We start from the raw sequence: 21,075 nt of genomic DNA, 5'->3' as shown, positions 1-21,075 counted from the left end.
GCAGCGGAGGGGGTGGGGGGGTGGGGGTGCGCGGGGAGGAGAGGGGTGTCGGGGTGTCGGGGTGTCCGGGCGCCGGGGCGCGGACGGGATTGGCAGGGGACGCGGGTGTGGCTGCGGGGGCCTGCGCTGTCCGCGGGGCCGACCCGAGGCGCGCCCTCCTGGTCTCACCTGACCTCCAGGTGGGAGCTCAGACCCTTGCAGGGGGCCCGGCAGCCGCGGGGAGAGGGCCCAGGTGAGGGTCCGGGCGCCCAGCTGGGGGGAGTACGGGCAGGTGATGTAGGAGGAGGGAAAAGAGGCCTCTCCGGAGGTGTGACCATTCGTCAGGTATTTATTGAGCAACTATTACTGTTGCTCCCAACTGCGAGCGGGGACAAAAGCGAGTTTGCTCTCAATTTATTTTTTTTTAAAGATTTTATTTATTTATTCATGAGAGACACACACAGAGAGAGAGAGAGAGAGAGAGGCAGAGACACAGGCAGAGGGAGAAGCAGGCTCCCTGCAATGAGTCTGATGAGGGACTCGAGCCTCAATCCCAGGTCACACCCTGAGCCAAAGGCAGACGCTCAACCACTGAGCCACCCTGGTGCCCCTCATGTTGGATTTTTAAATGTCTACTTTTATTTATTTGTTTTTTAAAGATTTTATTTGTTTATTCATGAGAGACACACAGACAGAGAGGGGCAGAGACATGGGCAGAGGGAGAAGCAGGCTCCACGCAGGGAGCCCGATGTGGGACTCGATCCTGGGCCTCCAGGATCACAGCCTGGGCGGAAGGCAGACTCTCAACCGCTGAGCCACCCAGGCGTCCCTGCTCTCAATTTACACACAAGTGGGAAGGCTGACTCCCAAATCAATTAGCGGGTGTGGGGAGGGGCTTGCCAGCATGGGGGTCCCGAAGGAAGGCCTGAGCACCGCCAGCCTTCTGTAAAGTTACAAGACGGACTTGCCCGTGGAACCTATGGATTCCATAGTCCTACTGATTACCTTGTAGGCCCACCCTACTGTGAGAAGTGGCAGTCATTAAAAATTGAAGGTTCAAGGTGGTGACTGTCTGAAGATCCAGGATGGAGGGGCCAGGAGTTCTCTATAGAGAAATAGTCTCCTCTGTTTCTCTCCTTTCAAGATAGGAGAAGGGGTGCAGAGGGGTCTTCAGCAGGACACTGAGAGAGGCAGGAGATTCCTTTAATAATAAAACTCGATGCAGTCTCTGCCTCCAAGCCTCCGTTCCAAGCTGGGTAGGCAATGGTTGCATACCAGACACCCCAGTCCTCCTGGCTAGTGCAAAGGCCAATAGTCTTCTTGGAGGACCGGCTTTCCCAGTGAATCCCTGGGAAGAGGGACCACGTGCAGGTGTAAGGGAAGCCATCTGTTGATGGAGGGCTCGAGCCTCCAAGCCTCCGCTAAGAGATTAAATTACAAGGTCTTTACGGAAGATACTTCTGCTCTTGGATCAGCAGGCACTTGCATGCTCTAAGGCTGGTGCGTTGAAGTCTTCAACAGCTAGGCTTTACTATAGAGACCCCCTAGAGGCATCAGGCCAGGGTGTTGGCACGCGTCTAGGTGGGCACGCTGGAGGGGAGCTCTGATGGCAGGTGCTGAATCTGTGGCAGGCTCAGGACGAGGGGTGAACAAGCCTTGGCGGGGGGCAGGCTGAAACAAGGCTGCAGGCAGAGAGAGCTAGCCATTGACATCAGGGAGCAACAGCCCAAGAGGGACCTGCTGGTACAATTCGGCCTGGGCTCCTTTTTAACCACAGCGTAGATTGAAAACGATCCTTTCTGGGCCAGACTGGAGACCCTTCCAGATTTCTGTTGAATCAGAGGCTGTGAAAATCAAGGGCAAATATTTATCTAAAGATGTCACAACTTTGAATTTCAATAATAATTTATCTGCTAATCTCTGATGGAAATCTAGAACAGCTGTTATTCCATTGTGTATTTTGAATTTCCAAAAGATAGATTGGGGGGATCAACATCTTTCTTCCACCCATTCTCAGCGTGCTTTCTTTGAGTTTATTGACGCCTTTGCAAGTTCAAAGCAAATAAATGATAGGACGTTCAGCTTATTGTGAAAGTTATTAAAGCCTACCAAAATGTATTTAATATTCAACTTCTATTGGCCAAGTGTGACAATGCTGAGTGTGTCCATGCCGGGGAAAGTTGGGTGAGGGTGGAAAGATAGAGATGTTGCATTATTAGGAAGGAAAAAAAGAAAATACAAGTATGAATCAGAGTGATGAAGCTTCCAACCTCAGTGTGTAGGTGTAGACAAAACTGATGTTGGGCTCAACTGTCTATTAATGGAAAGCTTATGGCCACAGCTTCTAGGAACACCCAGCATGGTTGCTTATCATTTATATTTTACAGAAGAAATTCATCAGAGAAGGGGACACAAGGTGATTTTAATAAGGTCCACTCATGAAAGGGATGATGCACTGGCATTGGGCCGTTTCATCACTCTGGTTAGCTTTGAAGGCCTTGAATTACTACCCTCTGTTTTTTAGAAGGAATTACTTTGGAGTCATTTGATGTGACCATCATTAGAGGAAAAAAGCTCCTGGAGTTCTGATTATAATTAAACTTCAATTTTTTTCACTTATACTTGCTGGCTGAGCAAACACTGCTGGAAAGAAAGAATGATCCTGGTACCCTCAGTTAGGTTGCCAGAAAAGTACAGAAATCTGACCTCTGATAATGGCAGCGCAGGGGCAAGTACAGCACTGGACCTAGAATACGGTAGTCATGAGCCAAAAAGAAGGAGCACCCCATCTAGGAGTGGACTAGATTTTTTTTTTTTTTGGACTAAATTTTTTAAATCAGTAAAGGAATGGCATTTTCTTTTTTTTTTTTTTTTCTTTCTTTCTTTCTTTTTTTTTTTTTTTTTAGGAATGGCGTTTTCTAATGGCTTTTCCTTGGAGAGGGAAAACAAAGGAGACATAGCCGTTGAGCTTTAGTATAATAGCCAAGATTCTAGAAATAAAATAGCTAACATTTGATCGTGAAACGTATCATGTATATAAAATACTATATGAAGGTATCTACACAATTTAAAGAATGAAATAAAAATAAATGCTCATATCCTGGCAGCTACATTAAAAAAATATTTTATGTATTTCTTTGAGCACAAGCAGGGGGAACAGCAGAAGGAGAGGGAGAAGCAGGTTCTCTAGTGAGCAGGGAGCCCAATGCAGGCCAATGCGGGGCTCCATCCCAGGATCCTGGGATCATGACCAGAGCCGAAGGCAGCTGCTTAACAGACTGAGCCACCCAGCTGCTGCCCCCAAACGGCTATGTTTTAAAAATAGGATCTCAGGGCAGCCCCGGTGGCGCAGCGGTTTGGCGCTGCCTGCAGCCCAGGGCGTGATCCTGGAGACCCTGGATCGAGTCCCACATCGGGCTCTCTGTATGATGCCTGCTTCTCCCTCTGCGTGTGTCTCTGCCTCTCTCTCTCTGTCTCTATGAATAAATAAATAAAATATTTAAAAAAAATAGGATCTCAGTAGTAGGGAGGTTTCTTTGTGCCCTCTTGGGTTGCATGTCTTCTCCCCACCAACACATAGTAGAAGTCATCAGCACCTTGAGTTGTGTTTTGCTCATTCGTTTATTTTCTTTATAAGCTTACTACTTATGTACATATCCCTAAATACTATAGTATGGAGTTTTGCTCTTGAAAAACTTGATGTAGGGCAGCCCGGGTGGCTCAGTGGTTTAGCGCCACCTTCAGCCCAGGACCTGATCCTGGAGACCCCGGATCAAGTCCCACGTCCGGCTCTCTGCGTGGAGCCTGCTTCTACTCTGCCTGTGTCTCTGTGTGTCTCTCATGAATAAATAAATAAATAAAAGTCTTTAAAAAAAAAAGAAAAACTTGATATAAACAGAAGCATATATTTTGGAGTCTGCAGTGATGTGTTTTTTCTCTCAACACTGTTTAATGTTGGTATTAAATTAATTGTGGTACATCCAGCCAATGTGGTTTCCTCCTTCCCTCTGTTGTATAGAACTCTACTGAGTCAGCATGCCACAGTGATTGGTCCTCACTACTGTGAATAGACATCTGGGTTCTTCCCTTCCTTTCTCTTTCTTTCTTTCTTTCTTTCTTTCTTTCTTTCTTTCTTTCTTTCTTCTTTCTTTCTTTCTTTTCTTCTTCTTCTTCTTCTTCTTCTTCTTCTTTTCTTTCTTTCTTTCTTTCTTTCTCTCTTTCACTCTCTCTCTCTCCTTTCTTTCTTTTGTAATTATAATAGATGCTTCTATGTGTGTCTCTTGTGCATGCTTCCTGGTATGCACATATGCCAAAGTTTCTGTAGTATATAAACCCAGACATAGAATTTTTTTTAAATTTATTTATTTATGATAGTCACAGAGAGAGAGAGAGAGAGAGAGAGAGAGAGAGAGGCAGAGACATAGGCAGAGGGAGAAGCAGGCTCCATGCACCGGGAGCCCGATATGGGATTCGATCCCGGGTCTCCAGGATCGCGCCCTGAGCCAAAGGCAGGCGCCAAACTGCTGCGCCACCCAGGGATCCCAGAATTTTTTTTTAAATTACAGGGCAGGAGGAGGAAGGGGCAGAGGGAGAGGGAGAGAGAGAATCTCCAGCAGACTCCCTGCTGAGTTTGGAGCCCAATGGGGGGGGCTCCATCCCACAACCCTGAGACCATGACCTAGCTAAATCAAGAGTCAGATGCTTAACTGACAGAGCCACCCAGGCGCCCTTAGAATTGCTTTCTTATTCAATTTTACTAGATACTATCAAACTATTTCCCTTAGTGGTTGTATTTATTTACACTCCTACCAGGAAGTGATGAATTATTGTTGCTTCCATCCTTGTTAACACTTATTAGACTTATTTTAAAATTTTTATAATGGGGGCAGCCCCGGTGGCTCTGCAGTTTAGTGACGCCTTCAGCCCAGGGTGTGATCCTGGAGACCCAGGATCCTGGAGACCCAGGATCAAGTCCCACATCAGGCTCCCTGCATGGAGCCTGCTTCTCCCTCTGCCTGTGTCTCTGTGCCCCACCACCCATGTCTCTCATGCATAAATAAATAAATCTTTAAAAAATAAAAATAAAAAATAAAATTTTTATAATGCATATTGGAGAAATAGCTTTTTGTAGTTTTAATTTGCATTTCTCTGATTACTACTAGGGTGGAGTCTTTTTCAGGTGTCTGTGGGCCATTTTTATTTTCTCTTTTATGAACTATGTGATTTTTTGCTATTTTCCCATACGGTTGTTTTTCTTTTGATTCATAGAAGCTTTAAAAACTTTATTTGGGGGGCGCCTGGGTGGCTCAGTCACTTAAGCATCTGCCTTCAACTCAGGCCATGATCTTGGAGTCCAAGGATCCGGCCCTGTGTTGGGCTGCTTAGCAGGGAGTCTGCTTCTCCCTCTCCCTCTCCCTCTGACCCTCCTTCCTGCTTGTGCTCTATCTCAAATAAATAAATAAAATCTAAAAGAAACCCCAAACTATTTTGGCTAATAATCCTTTGTCTTAATTATATGTATGGCAGGGACACCTGGGTAGCTCAGCAGTTGAGCCTCTGCCTTCAGCTCAGGGCATGATCCCGGGGTCCGGGATCGAGTAGTGCATCAGGCTTCTTGCAGGGAGCCTGCCTCTCCCTCTGCCTAGGTCTCTCTCTCTCTCTCTCTCTCTCTCTCTCTGTCTCTCATGAATAAATAAATAAAACCCTTTAAAAAATTATATGTATGGAAAATATTTTCTCACCTTCTGTGACTGTCTTTTTACTCTCCTAATGTCTTTGATTTAGGAGAAAGTTTTAATTTTATGTGGTAGAAATAATCAATATTTTCCTCCAGAAACTGATAATTCTGTTTTGTTTTAGAAAGCTTTCCCTTTTATGAGGTTGTAATGGTATTCTCCTGAATTGTTTTCTAAAAGTTTTATGATTTAGGAAGCCTGGGTGGCTCAGTTGGTTAAGTGCCTGCCTTTGGCTCAGGTCATGATCCCAGGGTCCTGGACGAAGCCCCACATTGGGCTCCCTGCTCAGCGGGCAGTCTGCTTCTCCCTCTCCTTCTGCCCCTCCTCCACTCTTGTTCTCTGTCTCTCTCTCAAATAAATACATAAAAATCTTTAAATAAATAGATTAAATTAAAATATAAATAAATAAAAATTTTATAGTTTTTCCCTCCATGTCTAAGTCTCTAATCCAACTGGAATTGATTTTTGTGCATGGTGTGAGGTAGGGCTCCAATTCTGTTTTTTCAAAGTTGCTTAATACAATTTCCTAGTGTAATTGATCGAATCTTCTATCTCTAGTGCCCACTACATTATAAAAACAAGTCTCTATATATGTATTGATTTGTTTCCAGGTTCTCTATTGTATTCCTTTGGCCCCTCTGTCTAGTCTTCGGCCAGTATCTCATTTTCTTACTATAGCTTACAGACTACGTCTTGATATCTGGGAGGGCAATTATCCTTACCTTATACTTTTTTCTTAGGGAGACTTGATAATTTTTTATCCTTTCTTCTTTCATTTCAATTTTAGAATTTGTTTGTCAGGTTCCATAAAAAATATTGCTGGGGCTTTTCATTGGAATTGGATTTTATCAAAATGAGGAGAATTGACATCTTCATGCTATCGAAGTTTCCTACTAACAACGTGATATTTCTCTATTTATTTAAGTCTTCTTTAATGGTGTTTCAACAAGGGCACCTTTCATTTGGGGCACCTTGGTGGTCCAAATGGTTAGGCGTCTGTCATTGGCTCAGGTCATGACCTCTGGGTCCTGGGATTGAGGCCCATGTGGGATTGAGCTCCCTTGCTCAGAGAGGAGTGTGCTTCTCCCTCTCCCTCTGCCCTCACCCTCACCTCCACTCATGTGCATGCACTCTTCTCTCTCTTTCAAATGAATAAATAAAAAATCTTACAAAAAATAAGGTATAATTTTCCTTTACAAATGAGGTACACAACTTTGATTAAATTATATATTTTTGCTCTTATAATGGCATTCTTTTTTTTAATGTTTTTAATTTTTATTTATTTATGATAGTCACACAGAGAGAGAGAGAGAGGCAGAGACACAGGCAGAGGGAAAGCAGGCTCCATGCACCGGGAGCCCGACGTGGGACTCGATCCCCGGCCTCCAGGATCACGCCCTGGGCCAAAGGCAGGCGCCAAACCGCTGCGCCACCCAGGGATCCCGGCATTCTTTTAAAATCAGTTTTCTTATTGTTTTTGCTCTATAGAAATGTATAGTGATTAGAAAAACTCTCTTATGAATTCTAATAATTTATCTGTATTTTGTCTTGAGTTTTTTCTATGTGGCCAATAATATCATGTGCAAATATGACAGTTTCTTATCTTTCTTTTTTCATCCTTAATTCTGTAATTTAGTTTCTATTCTTTTCATACTTATATGGTTTAGGGACACAAATACAATACTGAATAGCAGTGGTGCTGGCAGGGACTTTACATTTTCCCTGATAGTAAAGAAAAGTATGTGATTGTTGGTGCATATGGGATATGAGTGTAGAATTGGCATATCTTCTGGTGAATTCAGTCTCAATTCATTTCATTTCCAGTAATGTTTTGGCTGTGGTCTGTTTTCTCTGATATTAATTTAGGGAAACTAGCTTGCTTCTTTGGTTTTCCACCCTTTGACTTTCAAACTTTCTTGTATTTGTTTTAAGAATCTTTTGTAAACAGCATATAACTTTTTTAAAAAAATTCAATCTGACAATCTTTGTCATTTAACTGGAGTCTTTAGTACATTTATGTTATTGTACATACTGATATACTTGGATTTATTACTACCATATTTTTGGTGCTTTGTATTTCTATTTTTCATTCCTTTCCTTTTTGCTTCTTTTATATCAGCTGAGGATTTTCCTCCCTCTTAGTAGTTTCCTCCTGCTCTTGTTTGGAAGTTATATTTTTTGAGTATCTACTAATCTACTAATCTTTCTGCCTCTTGAACAATATGAGAACCTTAGAAATCTTTTCATCTCATCTTTTCTAGTTCTGGGATCCAGTTATAGCTTAATCCCTTTCCCTCCACAGAATAGGTATTATTATTAATATAAACAAATTTATTTAGATTACCCAAATATTTACCTATATATTTGTTGATTATATCCTTTATAATTTTCTTCATTACAGATCTGTTGGTGTTAGAGTCTCGTAGTTTTTGGTTGACTGAAAATGTGTCTTGCACTCATTCTTAGGTATTTAACTGGGGCTATAATTCTTGATTTGAAGTTATTTTCTCTCAACACATTGATGATAGGATCAACTATCTTTGGGGGTTTTTTGTTTGGTTCTTTTTACTGCTGTTGAAAAGCACATTTACAGGGTGATCTGTTTTTCTTCTCTACTTTTTTTTTAATAGGATTTTATTCATTTATTCATGAGAGAGGAAGAGAATAGGCAGAGACATAGGCAGAGGGTGAAGCAGGCTTTCCACAGGGAGCCCAATGTCAGACTTGATCCCAGGACCCCGGGATCAGGACCTGAGCCGAAGGCAGACACTCAACCACTGAGCCATTCAGGTCTCCCAGTGATTCTCTTTTCTTTTGGGTCTAAGCAGCTGTTTAAGTCCCTCATTTTAAAAAGTAATCATTTTATTTTTCATTTCTTCAAGTACTGTTTGGTTCCATTTTAGACCTGCTTGGATGTTCCTCACCATCTCTTATTCCGTGCTAATATTTACAAGCTCCTTTTATATTTATCATTAACCATATAAAATTTGTATTTGGTCACTAATACTGTCAATATTTGATGGGTGTGAGGGACTGCTTTTGGTGTTTGCTACTTGCTTTTTCTGATTTTCCCTTCATGTTTCTTCTTAGGCTTTGGGATGGTTTTGTCTCCTTTGAGCTTCTCCTTGTCTTGGTGCTTTCTTTCTGGGGATTCTTAGAAGCCAAAGTTGAAGATGAATTTGTGCAGAGAGGATTTGCATTTGCCCTTTCTAGTCAGGTCACCTGGTTGTACTACCTGGGATCCTTTTATGTTGAGATACTCTATTATTAGGATTTAGCGTTTTTTTGACCACACAAGTGGTATGGGTCCAGATAGGAAAACCTGTGTGAGACCTAGCTGTGCTTCCTAATTCTTAGGGAAGTTTTGTTTTCTTTCTGTCTTCCCAGCATCAACTGTAAGATAGCAAATATCTTTGCTGTGGCACCCCTCTTTGGGTAAATTTTTAAATTTATCTTTACACTGAGGATATAGCCCCTTGTGTTTTTAGTTTTTATGCAAGGATTCTCCTAATCAGTTCCTTACCTTGGGCATTCCCTGAGCATTATCTCAAAGTTGAGATTCAGGATCTTCAGAATCTGACAGAAACTCTCAGGGTGAAAGCTGGCTTTGGAACTTGCTTACCTACTAGGGTTCCTGTTTTCAACTTACTTTTTGGGATCTGAAAATCCCTCCTATTTGTGCTGGCTCACTGATGCATTTTAAAAGATGGGGCTTTTTTGCTGTTGTTTTAAATTAAAAAAAATTTTTTTTAAGTAATCTCTATGTCCAAAGTGGGGCTCAAACTCACAACCCTGAGATGAAGAGCCACAGGTTCCACTAACAGAGCCAGCCAGGTGCCCCTAAAAAGATGTTTTAGAAATATTTCACTCGAGGGGATCCCTGGGTGGCTCAGTGGTTTAGCGCCTGCCTGCGGCCCAGGGAGTGATCCTAGAGACCCAGAATCGGAATAGGTTGGGCTCCCTGCATGGAGCCTGCTTCTCCCTCTGCCTGTGTCTCTGCCTCTCTGTGTGTGTGTCTCTCATGACTAAATAAATAAAATCTTAAAAGAAAAAACATCTCAGTTGGGGGTGGAAGGTACCTGGCTGGCTCAGTCCATAGAGCATGTGACTCTTGATCCTGGGGTCATGAGTTTGAGCCCCACGTTGTCCTTAGAAATTACTTAAGGAAGTTAAAAAAAGAAAGAAAAACTTCAAAAAAACCTTTATTAAGCATTTTATTTTAGTTGAGGTTATCTTTCAGGATATCTGTATTAGGGTTCTCCATATAAAGAGATTACAGTATATATAAGAGACAGAAAAATAGAAGGATTTTAAGGAATTGGCCCACGAGATTGTGAGGGCTGCAAGTCCAAAATCCATGGGGCAGGCCAGCAGGCTGGAAATGCCAGCAAGAGTTGATGCTGTAGTCTAAAATCCAAAGGCAAGTCTGAAGGCAGAGTTCCTTCCTCCTCAGGGAACCTCAGTCTTTTCTCCTAAGGCCTTTAGCCAAGTGGGTGAGGCCCACCCATATTATGGAGGGTAATCTGCTTTACTCAAAATCTGTTTTAACCACATCTAAGGAATACCTTCACAGCAACATCTTAGACTGGTGTTTTGGCCAAACACTGGGCACCATCGTCTAACCAAGCTGCCACATAAAATTAACCATAGCAGCATCTAATCTACCAAAGTGCTGGAAACAGAAGCCAGAGGTATAATTTCTCATGATGACATAATAGCACACTGAAGGGGCACAATAATGTCATGCCTAGAGACTTTGATGCAAATAGGTCTAGGGTGACAGTGGCCATTTTCTGAGGAGGCTTACAGACTTCTGTTTTCACAGCACAGTGCTTACTATAGGCTTGAATGCTTACTATAAGTGTTACGGGTTGTGGCAAATGTGCTCTTCCCTATAAAATTATAGGAAAAGGAAGATAAACTTAATTGCCTCAAGTTATAGGCCATAATGATGCAATCTATCTTGGAAAAGCATATTATTTACTCAAACTTGCCGAAATTCAGTAAATGTCTTATAAAAATAGAAGGCCAAACTGGAGAGTACTACCTGGCAGGGGGATCAGAATGATGATTATTCCTGCTTTAGAATCTAAAAGGTGTTTTCAGGTGATTAAAAAAATTCTTTTTCTTCTCCTTCTCCTCCTTCGTTCACGATTTTTAAAAGGCCTAGAAACAGATGACAATCAAAAATTTAAAATCCACAAATTACCTAGGTATCCACATACAGAATATTAATACTTTCTTCACACTGAATCACTTATAATGCTTTTCTGGTTTGGAAGAGCTTTTTTTATTCTATTTGATTTGAGGGAATGGCTCTGGGGAGGAAGGTGTGGGGGTATAATGTCAGCCATCAGGAGGATCAGAAGTAAGAAATTCTTGCAGTCTTCCTGATCTTCTGTCTTGATTTCTCCTCCCTATTGTGAAAAACTGAACAATGCCTTAGCATGAAGTATTACTGCATAAAACAGAATAGTAAAAGTTTAAAACAAGGAATAGATGCATAGTCAAGAGACTGGAAGAAAATATGAACAGTGGGGATCTGGAGGAGGAAATCATCAGTCAATTGTCTTCTTTATATTCTTTTGTATTTTTTCAAAGTTTCAACAACAAATGCAACTTTATACTAAGCATATAAATTATCCTTACATTTATTTTACAGAACAAGAATCTAAATATCTGGAGGATTTTTTTTAATTTAATTTTATTTATTTATGATAGGCACACAGTGAGAGAGAGAGAGGCAGAGACATAGGCAGAGGGAGAAGCAGGCTCCATGCACCGGGAGCCCGATGTGGGACTCGATCCCGGGTCTCCAGGATCGCGCCCTGGGCCAAAGGCAGGCGCCAAACCGCTGCGCCACCCAGGGATCCCATCTGGAGGATTTTTTAAAAACACACATGGATTTTCCCTATCCATGGTGCGTAAGACTAAGTTTTTATACAGTATAAAGCCAATTCCAAATAACCATTCTAGTGTCAGCAAACTTATTTTTGTGCTAACCAAAACTGAAAGTCACCACATGGTAAACCCATGGAGATCATTTGTTAAATTTGTGTGGAAATTTTTAACATATTAGGTTAATCCTCAAGAATTTATGAACTTTTCATTTTATTAGCAAATTTCAAGACTCTGCTAAAAGAAAAATATTGTTTCCAGCTTCTAATTTAAGCTGATATTTTGTTTTTGAAATATATAACTGTCTCTAATCTTTGTTAACCTCTTTCAAATCCCTACAGTCCTATATATAGGCTAACTGAAGTTAGAACTCTTAGAATTCCAAATCAGAAGGTAAGTTCATTTGTAGAAGCTATAATTCTTTGAACTGCATAATTATGGAAAGGCCAGAAAGATCAGTTCAGAGGCAGAGAGCTCAAGGTATTTCCTTCTGGGTAGTAATCAAGTAAAACAGGAAATGTATAAATCTGTGAACACAGATACATTCTCTGAAGGGCTGCATTAGAGAGGAATTAGTATTATTGGTAAGACCTCTTAGGACTTGAGTGACTTTTCTTGAAAGGAGAAAAATAACACTAAAAGGTTAGGTAATAAAAAAAAAATAGTTCTGTGCTGGCATTTCATTGTTCTTCTCTGGATAGTTATAAGGATGGTGCTCAGTGACCTCTCGGAAATGTCACAAAGAGCAGTGGCATCTGGATTAGTAGAGAAATTAACATGCAGAAGAGACTTCAAAGGCCACTACACAGATCCAGAAAATTCTTTAATGTACCTGTGTACATAAATTGCATGTATACTAAATTCAGCCCTATAAAATACCTCTAGAGAGACATATGACCACCTTGTTTGGTGAGTGGATATGAGAAGGGACACTAGACCACCTGTAGTTCTTAAAGTTAAACTGATCTTTCATCCGGCAAAGCAAAATTCAGAATGAAGACCTCAGACTTTCAGAATTGAGACTTTGTCACTTTGCCGAAATACATCAAATACCCTAACTACAGACTGATGTGCTAAAAGAGGAGGGGAGGAGAGTTGAGAGAAATAAAATGGAGGTGCAAAACAGGAAGAGAGAAGGGAAGAGAATAAGAAAGGGTGAAGGGAGACAGGAAAAGAAAATGAGAATTGAATGAGGGGATTAAATTAGGGGGAATGGGGAATAATGCATCTCCACAGGGCCCCTCTCCCCGTGAACTTTTAAAATAGAGAACCCAACCCATAAACAAGATGTAACCTTTCAGCAGAAAAAACATCCAACTTTCTTAGTTGTTAGGAAGTCTCTTCACACTGGGAGGAAATCTCCCCCCTTGTGGGTGGGTCTCACTAATGTTGAGAACAAAGAAAAAGGAATTGATACTAGGGGTGATGTACAACGGTGAGGTTGCCATCCATTATTTCTGGCCCAGTTTGGTGATATCTAATCCTATTAATGCCTGGTATTAGAAGACTCTTTTATTTCTATCCTACCCTCTGTTCTCTCTGTTTTTGTGGGGTGAGGTGAGGAATAGTTAGGGAGTTGGTGTGAATACATAGAATTGATCCTAACGAGATTTTCTAATCTCTCTAGCAAATCACACGCTTGCTCATCTCCCCTCCACCTTTCCCTGGCCCTTGTATTTTTCTCACAAGAGCGAACAGGAAGACTAATGAAGCATATTGATCTAATGGAAACTTGTGAGCATATAAATGATCAAAACCTGGATTGAAACCCGGAAGAATGCACTTGAAAACTGTGCACTTTTCACTCTCCCCATGCTTGTCCTTTCTCAAAATGTTTGATGTCTTGGCTAGGGGGAAATATTTTGCTGCTTGTCCATTGTTTGTCATGTGTTATGTGATGGAAAGGCTCCTGTGTTGTAGCAGCAGAAAAAAAAAAAAAGAGCAGCCTGTCCTGGGCTTTCCTTTCAAAGTCCCATTAACAGGTTGTGCGATGCTGGATAAATCATTCAAGTAAGCTTTTCCCAGGGAGATGGGAGATGGGAGGACTGAAGTTTGGCCCCTAGCATACCCCTACCTACCTCCAAACAACTGTTGTTCAATTTGTATCCTATTGGTATCAATATATGTTAAACTTCAGGCAAAGGGAGAAATATCTCACTCAAATAAGGTGCACCTTATAAATTGGTAAGTGAAAAGAACAGGTGAAGGAGACAAACTTATAGGCTGAAAAGCTAACCACGTAACTAAAAGGTCTTTGGTATTATAAACTTATGGAGTAACTGAAAAAATAGTGGAAGTTTAGAAAAAAAAATGATGCTTCACTCTAAGCACATTTATAGGACTTTAAATTATTACATTTTAGTAGATTTTTTCATGTACCCAGACTTTTAAAATCTTACAATTGCTGAATCTGAATTTCTAATCATTTTTGTTTCAGAATCTGAAAATTGCTAATCTCTTATTTAATTTTGTAACAAGAACAAATACATATTTGAAACATAATTACTCAAGATTTGCTCATGCCAACTGGTAAGAAATTTCCATCTCTTGTGATGAATGGACATAATGTCCCAAATACAGGTCCAGACGGATTACTGACTCTTCTTATGTCCCAGAGACTTTGCAAAATTTTAGTTCTCTTATCATATTTAATCCTCACATACATCCATAAGGTAGTTTCTGCTTTAGCCTCATTTTGCAGGTGAGTAAACAGAGGCCTCTTTTGGGGACTAAACCCATGAGTGCTCATGAGAAAATGCACCAAGATCCATTCAATCGGGGCATCTGGATGGCTCAGTTGATTGTCTGCTTTGGGCTCAGGTCATGATCCTGGGGTCCTGGAATTGAACCCCTCTTTGGGTTCCCTCAGCTGGGAGCCTATTTCCCCCTCTCCCTCTGCCTGCTGCTCCCACTGCTTGTGCTCTCTCTCCCTCTGTCAAAAAAATAAATAAATAAAATCTTAAGAAAGAAAAGATCCATTCATTCACTTATTCTGTAATATTTGTAATCTATCTGGACTTGTTGGCCCTGAGACACAGAGGGGGACACTGCCCTTATGAAGTTTACTGTCTACTGGAGGAATGAGTCTCCACTCCTTTTGGCTTAAATAACTGCAAAAAATGCAGATCTAATTAGATGAAAAAATTATCTTTCTTTTAATGAATTGGGCCATATGTATTTTTGAAGGTTGGCTCTTGGTTGTAAGGTAATTTTAGGATCTTTTAAAATAATTATAAATATGGGAGGCATTTAAATTTTTTTTCATAACTTTATTGAGATATAATGGACATTAACATTAAGTTCACCTTTTTTGAAGCATATAATTCAGTAGTTTTTAGTATTTTCACAGAGTTGTGCGCCAAGATTCTCAAATTCCAGAGCATTTTTATCACTCCCCAAAAGAAAATTTATTTCCATTAGCAGTCACTTCCCATTTCCCCCTCCCACTAGTCCCCAGAAACCACTAATTTACTTTCTGCCTCTACGGTGCCTGTTCTGGACATTTCATATAAGTGAAATCATATGCTATGTCACCTTTTGTGTTTGGCTTCTTTCACTTAGTATAATGTTTTCAGGGTTCGACCTGTTGTAGCATGAATCAGGACTTCATTTCTTTTTATTGCCAAATAATATTCCACTGTATGGATGTGGCACATTTTATTTATCCATTTATCAGTTGATAGACATCTGTGTGGTTTCTCCTTTTTGGCTATTATGAGTAATGCTGCTATGAACATTCCTGTGTGTTTCTGTGTGGGTGAATGTTTTCAATTCCCTTGTGTATATGTCTAGAAGTAGAATCCCTGGGTTATATGGTAACTTTTAAGGAACTGCCAAATGGTTTCCAAAGGGGCTGCAGCATTTTACATTTTCATCAGCGATGTACGAAGGTTCCAGTTTTTTCCCATCATCGGCAAGACTTGTTTTTGTCCATCTATTTGATTATAGCCATTCTAGTGGGTGTGAAATGTAGGCATCTCATTGTGGCTTTCATTTGCATTTCCCAAATGACTAAAGATATTGAGGAGACATTTATTTTTATGATTTAAAATAATCTTGACTAGAGGAGCACAACGGAATTATTCAAGGAGCTTTTTTACAAGACACTACGTGGGCTTCACATCACTTAAAATGGTAAACATATTTGCCAGGACGGCCTACTGATTTTGGAATGTGAGAGAAAACCAATTCAAAATGGCTTAAGCAATGAGGAAAATGATCATTTCATGTAACAAGAAGTACAACGTCAGGAGATTACAGAGCTGTTCTACACAACCACTCTGTACTCTCATGGAGATCCAGCTTCCCTCTGCTTGTCTACTGTGTGACCCTAGCATGCCCATTGTATCTGCCTTTGTAGTAGTGAAATGGTTGCTAGAATTCTGGGTTCGCTCTCTGGACCTGAAAATGTCCAGTGGAAAAGAAATCTTTCTCAGAAGCCGCTAGCTGTCCTTTCTTACATCTTATTGGTCTAGAACTGTATCACATGCTCAAATTTAAACCAATCACAGATAAATGGAAATGGAAATTCCATGTATATGATTTAGTTGCAGTGAGACCTGCCACCTTCTTAAATGGGAACTATATGGGAGTTCTGACAACGGGGAAAAAGGGAAATGGATGTTGGGTGGGCAACTAACAATGTCTGTGTTGGTGTTGCTCTAGGCTAAAACATCATGATGACGAAAAATATTAGGTTAAATCTTGAATTTGCCCCTATTGGACCACTGACAACACTAATCTCATATGGTTCAATCTAATCATTTCCAATGCCATTTTGACAGATTGGGCTGAGGAGTGGGGAGAGGATAATATTGGCTTCAGGTTTTAGTTCAATCACTTAGAATAGCTCATAAAGCGTGAATCACTTAAATTGATTGATACAAGTAAATCAGACTCTTGTGAGCAAAATGATTTTGTGTAATACAAGATCTTATTTGATTTCTTTATCTCTTTCTTGGCACATCTCAAATGTTAGGAAATATTTCCACAGTCCCAAAGCATTTGTCCTGATGCACGTGCTGATGAAGCCTGTGAATGTTTTATTTATACAGACCTAACAGTTTGTTGAATTTTAATCTTGAACAATTAAATCACTGAATGCATTATTCTGTTTTCATTAAAAAAACATTTAAAGATTTCAAAGAGAAAGTGACTGTGTACCTTCCATTTTAGGGGTCTTTTAAATGAGGCAGACTTTGAGAAGTCTAAAATAAGCTATTTAGGATGTGGAAATGAACAGAAAGCTTTGAAGACTGGGCTACCCCTGGATTGCACAGAGATGTGCACAGAGCAGATTAGAAAATGGCAACCTTTCTCTTTTTAAATTCTTAAATTCATGTATTTATGTTTTTTGAATAGGCAACATATTCACACAGTATAAATTCAAAACATACAGAAGTTATAGTGATGTCTCCTTCCCACAGCTGCTCCTCAGCCATTCAGTTCTCTTTTCCCAAGACTAATGCTACCAGAAGAAAAATTTTAGGAGTATTCAAACCATGCTTTCCCTACACATAGTAGCATACTGTACATCCTGCTCTGCTCTTTTTTTTTTAACTGAACAAGCTATTTTAGAGACCAGTCCAAATTGATATACAATGAGCACCCTCATCTCTTTTATGGCTGCCTAATGTTCCACTGAATGGATGTACCGTATTTCTTTAACCAGTCCCCAATTGAGGGACATTTAGATTGCTTTCAACCTATCATAAGCAGTGCTGCAAAGAATAACTTTATACATATGTCATTTGCACGTGTGCAAGTGTACCTTAGGGAAAGTTCCTACAGAGGAATTGCTGTATCAGAGGATGTATGTTTTTGTAATCTTGCTAAATGACGACAAATTGCTCCCTTTTTTAGAGGGGTAGCAGCAATTTAAATTTCCACAGTAATGCATGAGAGCACTGGCTTTCCCACAAGTGTGGCAGCTTTCCAAAAGAGAGGTCATAAAGGAGCCCCCTGCACCTTCATTCTAGGTGTGTGGTCAGGACCTTAAAAGGATCTTGTTCCCATTTCTAACAACACAGAAAAATGCTCACCGTACATATTAAAGGAACAAAAAAAGCTTTCAAATTTGAACTGTGCAAACATTTGGGGATGCATCGAAAAAAGAATGAAAGACAATTAAAATATTGACAGTGTTTAAAGCCTTCATACTTTTCTACAATTAGCTCTGGTTCTGTGTATAATCAGAAACAATGCTAAAGTCACTGCTGCTGTTGTCTTTGGGTTAGGAATCTCATTCCCTTGCAAGATATCTCAGAAGAGTTCCTTTTCAGTAAAGCCCTCCTATAAAGGAGCCTCCAGCTTGGTTTCATTTTGGGCTGAACACCTACCTGGTCTTCCTTGAGTGTCTCCTTTGCTTGGTCAGAGATGCCAAGAAACTGGAGTAGCAGCCACAACTTTATCTGGCACAGTCTGGCAAATCCATCAACACTAAAATTCCAACAGGTACACCTTTTATTTTTTAAAAAAAATTGTTCTGGTTTGTCAATTTCACTGATCACAGTGGTGGTTCATCTTGCTTTTTGGCTTTTCCACCACCATCATTTCCGTTTTTCACTAAGATCATTAAAATATTTCTGAACCCCTCCCCAAACCACTTCTTTCCAGAAAGAGATCTACTTATATGTGAACAGTCTTTGGGTCCCCCAGGCAGTTCATCCCCCCCCCCCCCCCGGGCCTGGGCAAGAGCATTTCCCAAGGGAGGTGACTCAGAGATATCTGAGCCCCTGGCCCTGTCCTGCACTCACACTGCATAAAGGCCTATAGCTGTTGCAGTTGCAATTTTCTCTCTAAACCCCACTCCTTTTGTTGACTTGCAGAGGCTTACATTCCAAAAAAAAAAAAAAGGTAATTTGAAAGTGCTGCTGAATTTAGATGCATTTTGCTAATTTGTTTTTATTATGCATAGAAATATTGGTATAAAAGGTGTTTCAATTATTTTCTAAGGGAGGGACCTACGCATTCTCCGCGGCCACAAAGCTTTTAAATGGAGTTATTTTTCTCGGCTTATAATCGTTCTCCCTTTTAAGTACCCCAGCAGAAAAAGTAAGTTTACTGCTCCTCGCACAATGGGCCTCTTCACTTTTTAGGTTTGGGAGACCTGGGTGACCTACGAAAGTTAATTAGAAGGTTAACAAAGACGAAGACAGAGTCGAATCCATCGCCTCTCCTTCAGCCAAAGATGTCATCCATTAATTAGGGAAATCGTTAAGGTGGCCTTTATAGAATCCATAGAAAATCTGCCGTTGGCGGTCGACAGTTTTGATCAGATTTTCCTCTCCCCAATAATACTGCGCTTAATAGTACGAAAAGCAGAGGGCCGGGGCGGGGCGAGGGGCGAGGGGCGGGGGGGGGGGGGGGGATGTGTTGCAGCAGCGGTACAGTTAACCAGCCCCAGCCCCTGATTGGGGCGGCCTTGCTTCTCAGGCTGCCCCGCATACTTGCTCCATGATGTAATCCTTATTGAACCTGGAAGCCGGGCGAGCGGGAGGGAGGCGGGAGAGGCCGCGGGAGGCCCCGAGGGCCGCGCGGGCCGACGCTCTCCCCGCAGCGCAGGCTGTGCGGCGGCCGCGGCGCCCCTGCTGCCCCCGGGGCGCGGACCGGGGCGCGCATCACCCCCCCCCCCCCGGGGGCAAAGCTTCAGTCTCTGCCTCCTTGAAAACCGCGCGGTTCTTAGGAGTCCGGGTGCCTGGCGGTGGTTGCATAGACGTGACCTCCCTGCCTGCCTGCGGTTTCTCGCCTCCTTGCAAACGTGTTTGAGCCTAGAATTTCTGATTTGGACAGGGAGACCTTCGGGATTTCTGTTTTGGCATTACGTATTTATTATTATTATTATTATTATTATTATATTTATTTATTCATGAGAGAGAGGCAGAGACATAGGCGGAGAGAGAAGCAGGCTCCCTGCAGGGACTCGATCTGGGGCCTTCCAGGATCGAGCCCTGGGCTGAAGGCAGGTGCTCAACCGCTGAGCCCCCCAAGGCTTCCCTGGCGTTACCTATTTTTTTTTAAAGATTTTATTTATTCATTAGACACACACACACACACACACACACACACAGGCAGAGACACAGGCAGATGGAGAAGCAGGCTCCATGCAAGGAGCCCAACGTGGGACTCCATCCCAAGTCTCCAGGACCAGGCCCTGGGCTGAAGGCAGGTGCTAAACCGCTGAGCCACCAAGGGATCCCGGGCATTACCTATTTAAAGATGGTGTTAATTCTGCATATAAGATGCTTTTAGGGTTTTTTTTTTTTTTAAGGTTTTCTTTAGGGGATCCCTGAGTGGCTCAGAGGTTTGGCACCTGCCTTTGGCCCAGGGCGTGATCCTGGAGTCCCAGGATAGAGTCCTGCATCAGGCTCCCTTCATGGAGCCTGCTTCTCTCTCTGCCTGTGTCTCTCTATGTCTCTCATGAATAAATAAATAAAATCTTAAAAAAAAGATTTTATTTATTTATTCATGAGACACACATACACACACACACACACAGAGGCAGAGACATGGAGAAGTAGGCTCCCGGTAAGCAGCCCGATGTAGGACTCGATCCTGGGTCCTGGGATCATGCCCTGAGCCCACGGCAGACGCCAAACAGCTGAGCCACCCAGGCATCCCACTTGTAGTTTTTAATGTGGAACTTTTGTGTGTGTGTGTGTGTGTGTGCCATTTAAACCGTTTTTAAGCGTAGAGTTTAGCGGCATTAAGTACATGCACCTTGTTGTACAGCCATCACCACCATCCATCTGCCTGAACTGAAACTCTGTTCGCACTGAGGGACTTATTTTTTTGAAATTACGTTGCAGGGTTGGTTCCATGGTTTCCCAAGTTATCAATAAATTCTCTTTGAGGGATTAGCATCTTTTAAGGAGTTGAGAGTTTTTGCATAGTACTTCTTCACGATGAAGGCTGGAGCGATGTAATGCTGCCCTTGTTTGCCATGCAAAACACTTCTATGTACTTTGGGCTCTTTCTGGATTGATATTGAGCAAATACGGCATGAAATCTCACCCAGACAGTAAATGGCCCTTTTGGTGCGCCTTACTAGCAGAGTGAGAAAGAACTGCTGTTCCTCAGAGAAGAGGGAAGTGTCACTCTTAGCATTACAAAGGAAAGGACCAGAACTACTATAAATACACAGAATCATATCTGATGATCACCCACCCCCAGACCTTAGTCTCTTCAGCTAGGGTGGTGGGGAGTGTGTCCTCCCTCCTCCCCCATCCTCCCAGGCTCTTCCTCCTCCCCACCCACCCTACAGGAAGCAAAACTCCAGGGCCCAGGCCAGGGCGCTGGAACAGAGCAGCTGCCACAGAGGCCCTGCCAGCAGACCCTTTAGTCCAGTCATCCTTCCTTTCCTGGCTGTGGGCACGGCCCTGGGGAAAATGAAGGGTGATGTGCCCCCAACTTCCTAGAAGAAAAAGTAGTAATTATGAAAAATCAGCTAAATGATAAAAAGCGC

At 41.8% G+C, this 21,075-nt stretch overlaps 1 long non-coding RNA gene across 2 annotated transcripts in view; it reads right to left on the bottom strand.

Moving 5' to 3' along the window:
• Window positions 1-625: 625 nt before the first annotated feature.
• LOC129512336 (uncharacterized) overlaps window positions 626-21,075 on the bottom strand; it is an 80,063-nt gene continuing 59,613 nt past the window's right edge. Inside the window, exons 2-4 of one of the 2 annotated variants that reach the window (XR_008665030.1) lie at window positions 17,951-18,050; window positions 10,762-10,880; window positions 626-1,823 (exon numbers count right to left, since the gene is read on the bottom strand). This is a non-coding gene — a long non-coding RNA (uncharacterized LOC129512336). Of the gene's footprint in view, window positions 1,824-9,945; window positions 10,881-17,950; window positions 18,051-21,075 lie in introns of those variants that run through there. The other variant, XR_008665031.1, reaches the window with a different exon arrangement.

This window comes from Nyctereutes procyonoides, unplaced genomic scaffold (genome assembly GCF_905146905.1).
Source record: "Nyctereutes procyonoides isolate TBG_1078 unplaced genomic scaffold, NYPRO_anot_genome, whole genome shotgun sequence".
NCBI lineage: Eukaryota > Metazoa > Chordata > Mammalia > Carnivora > Canidae > Nyctereutes > Nyctereutes procyonoides.
Note: the sequence above shows the minus strand (reverse complement) of the source record. Positions and strands in the feature narration are given on the sequence as shown.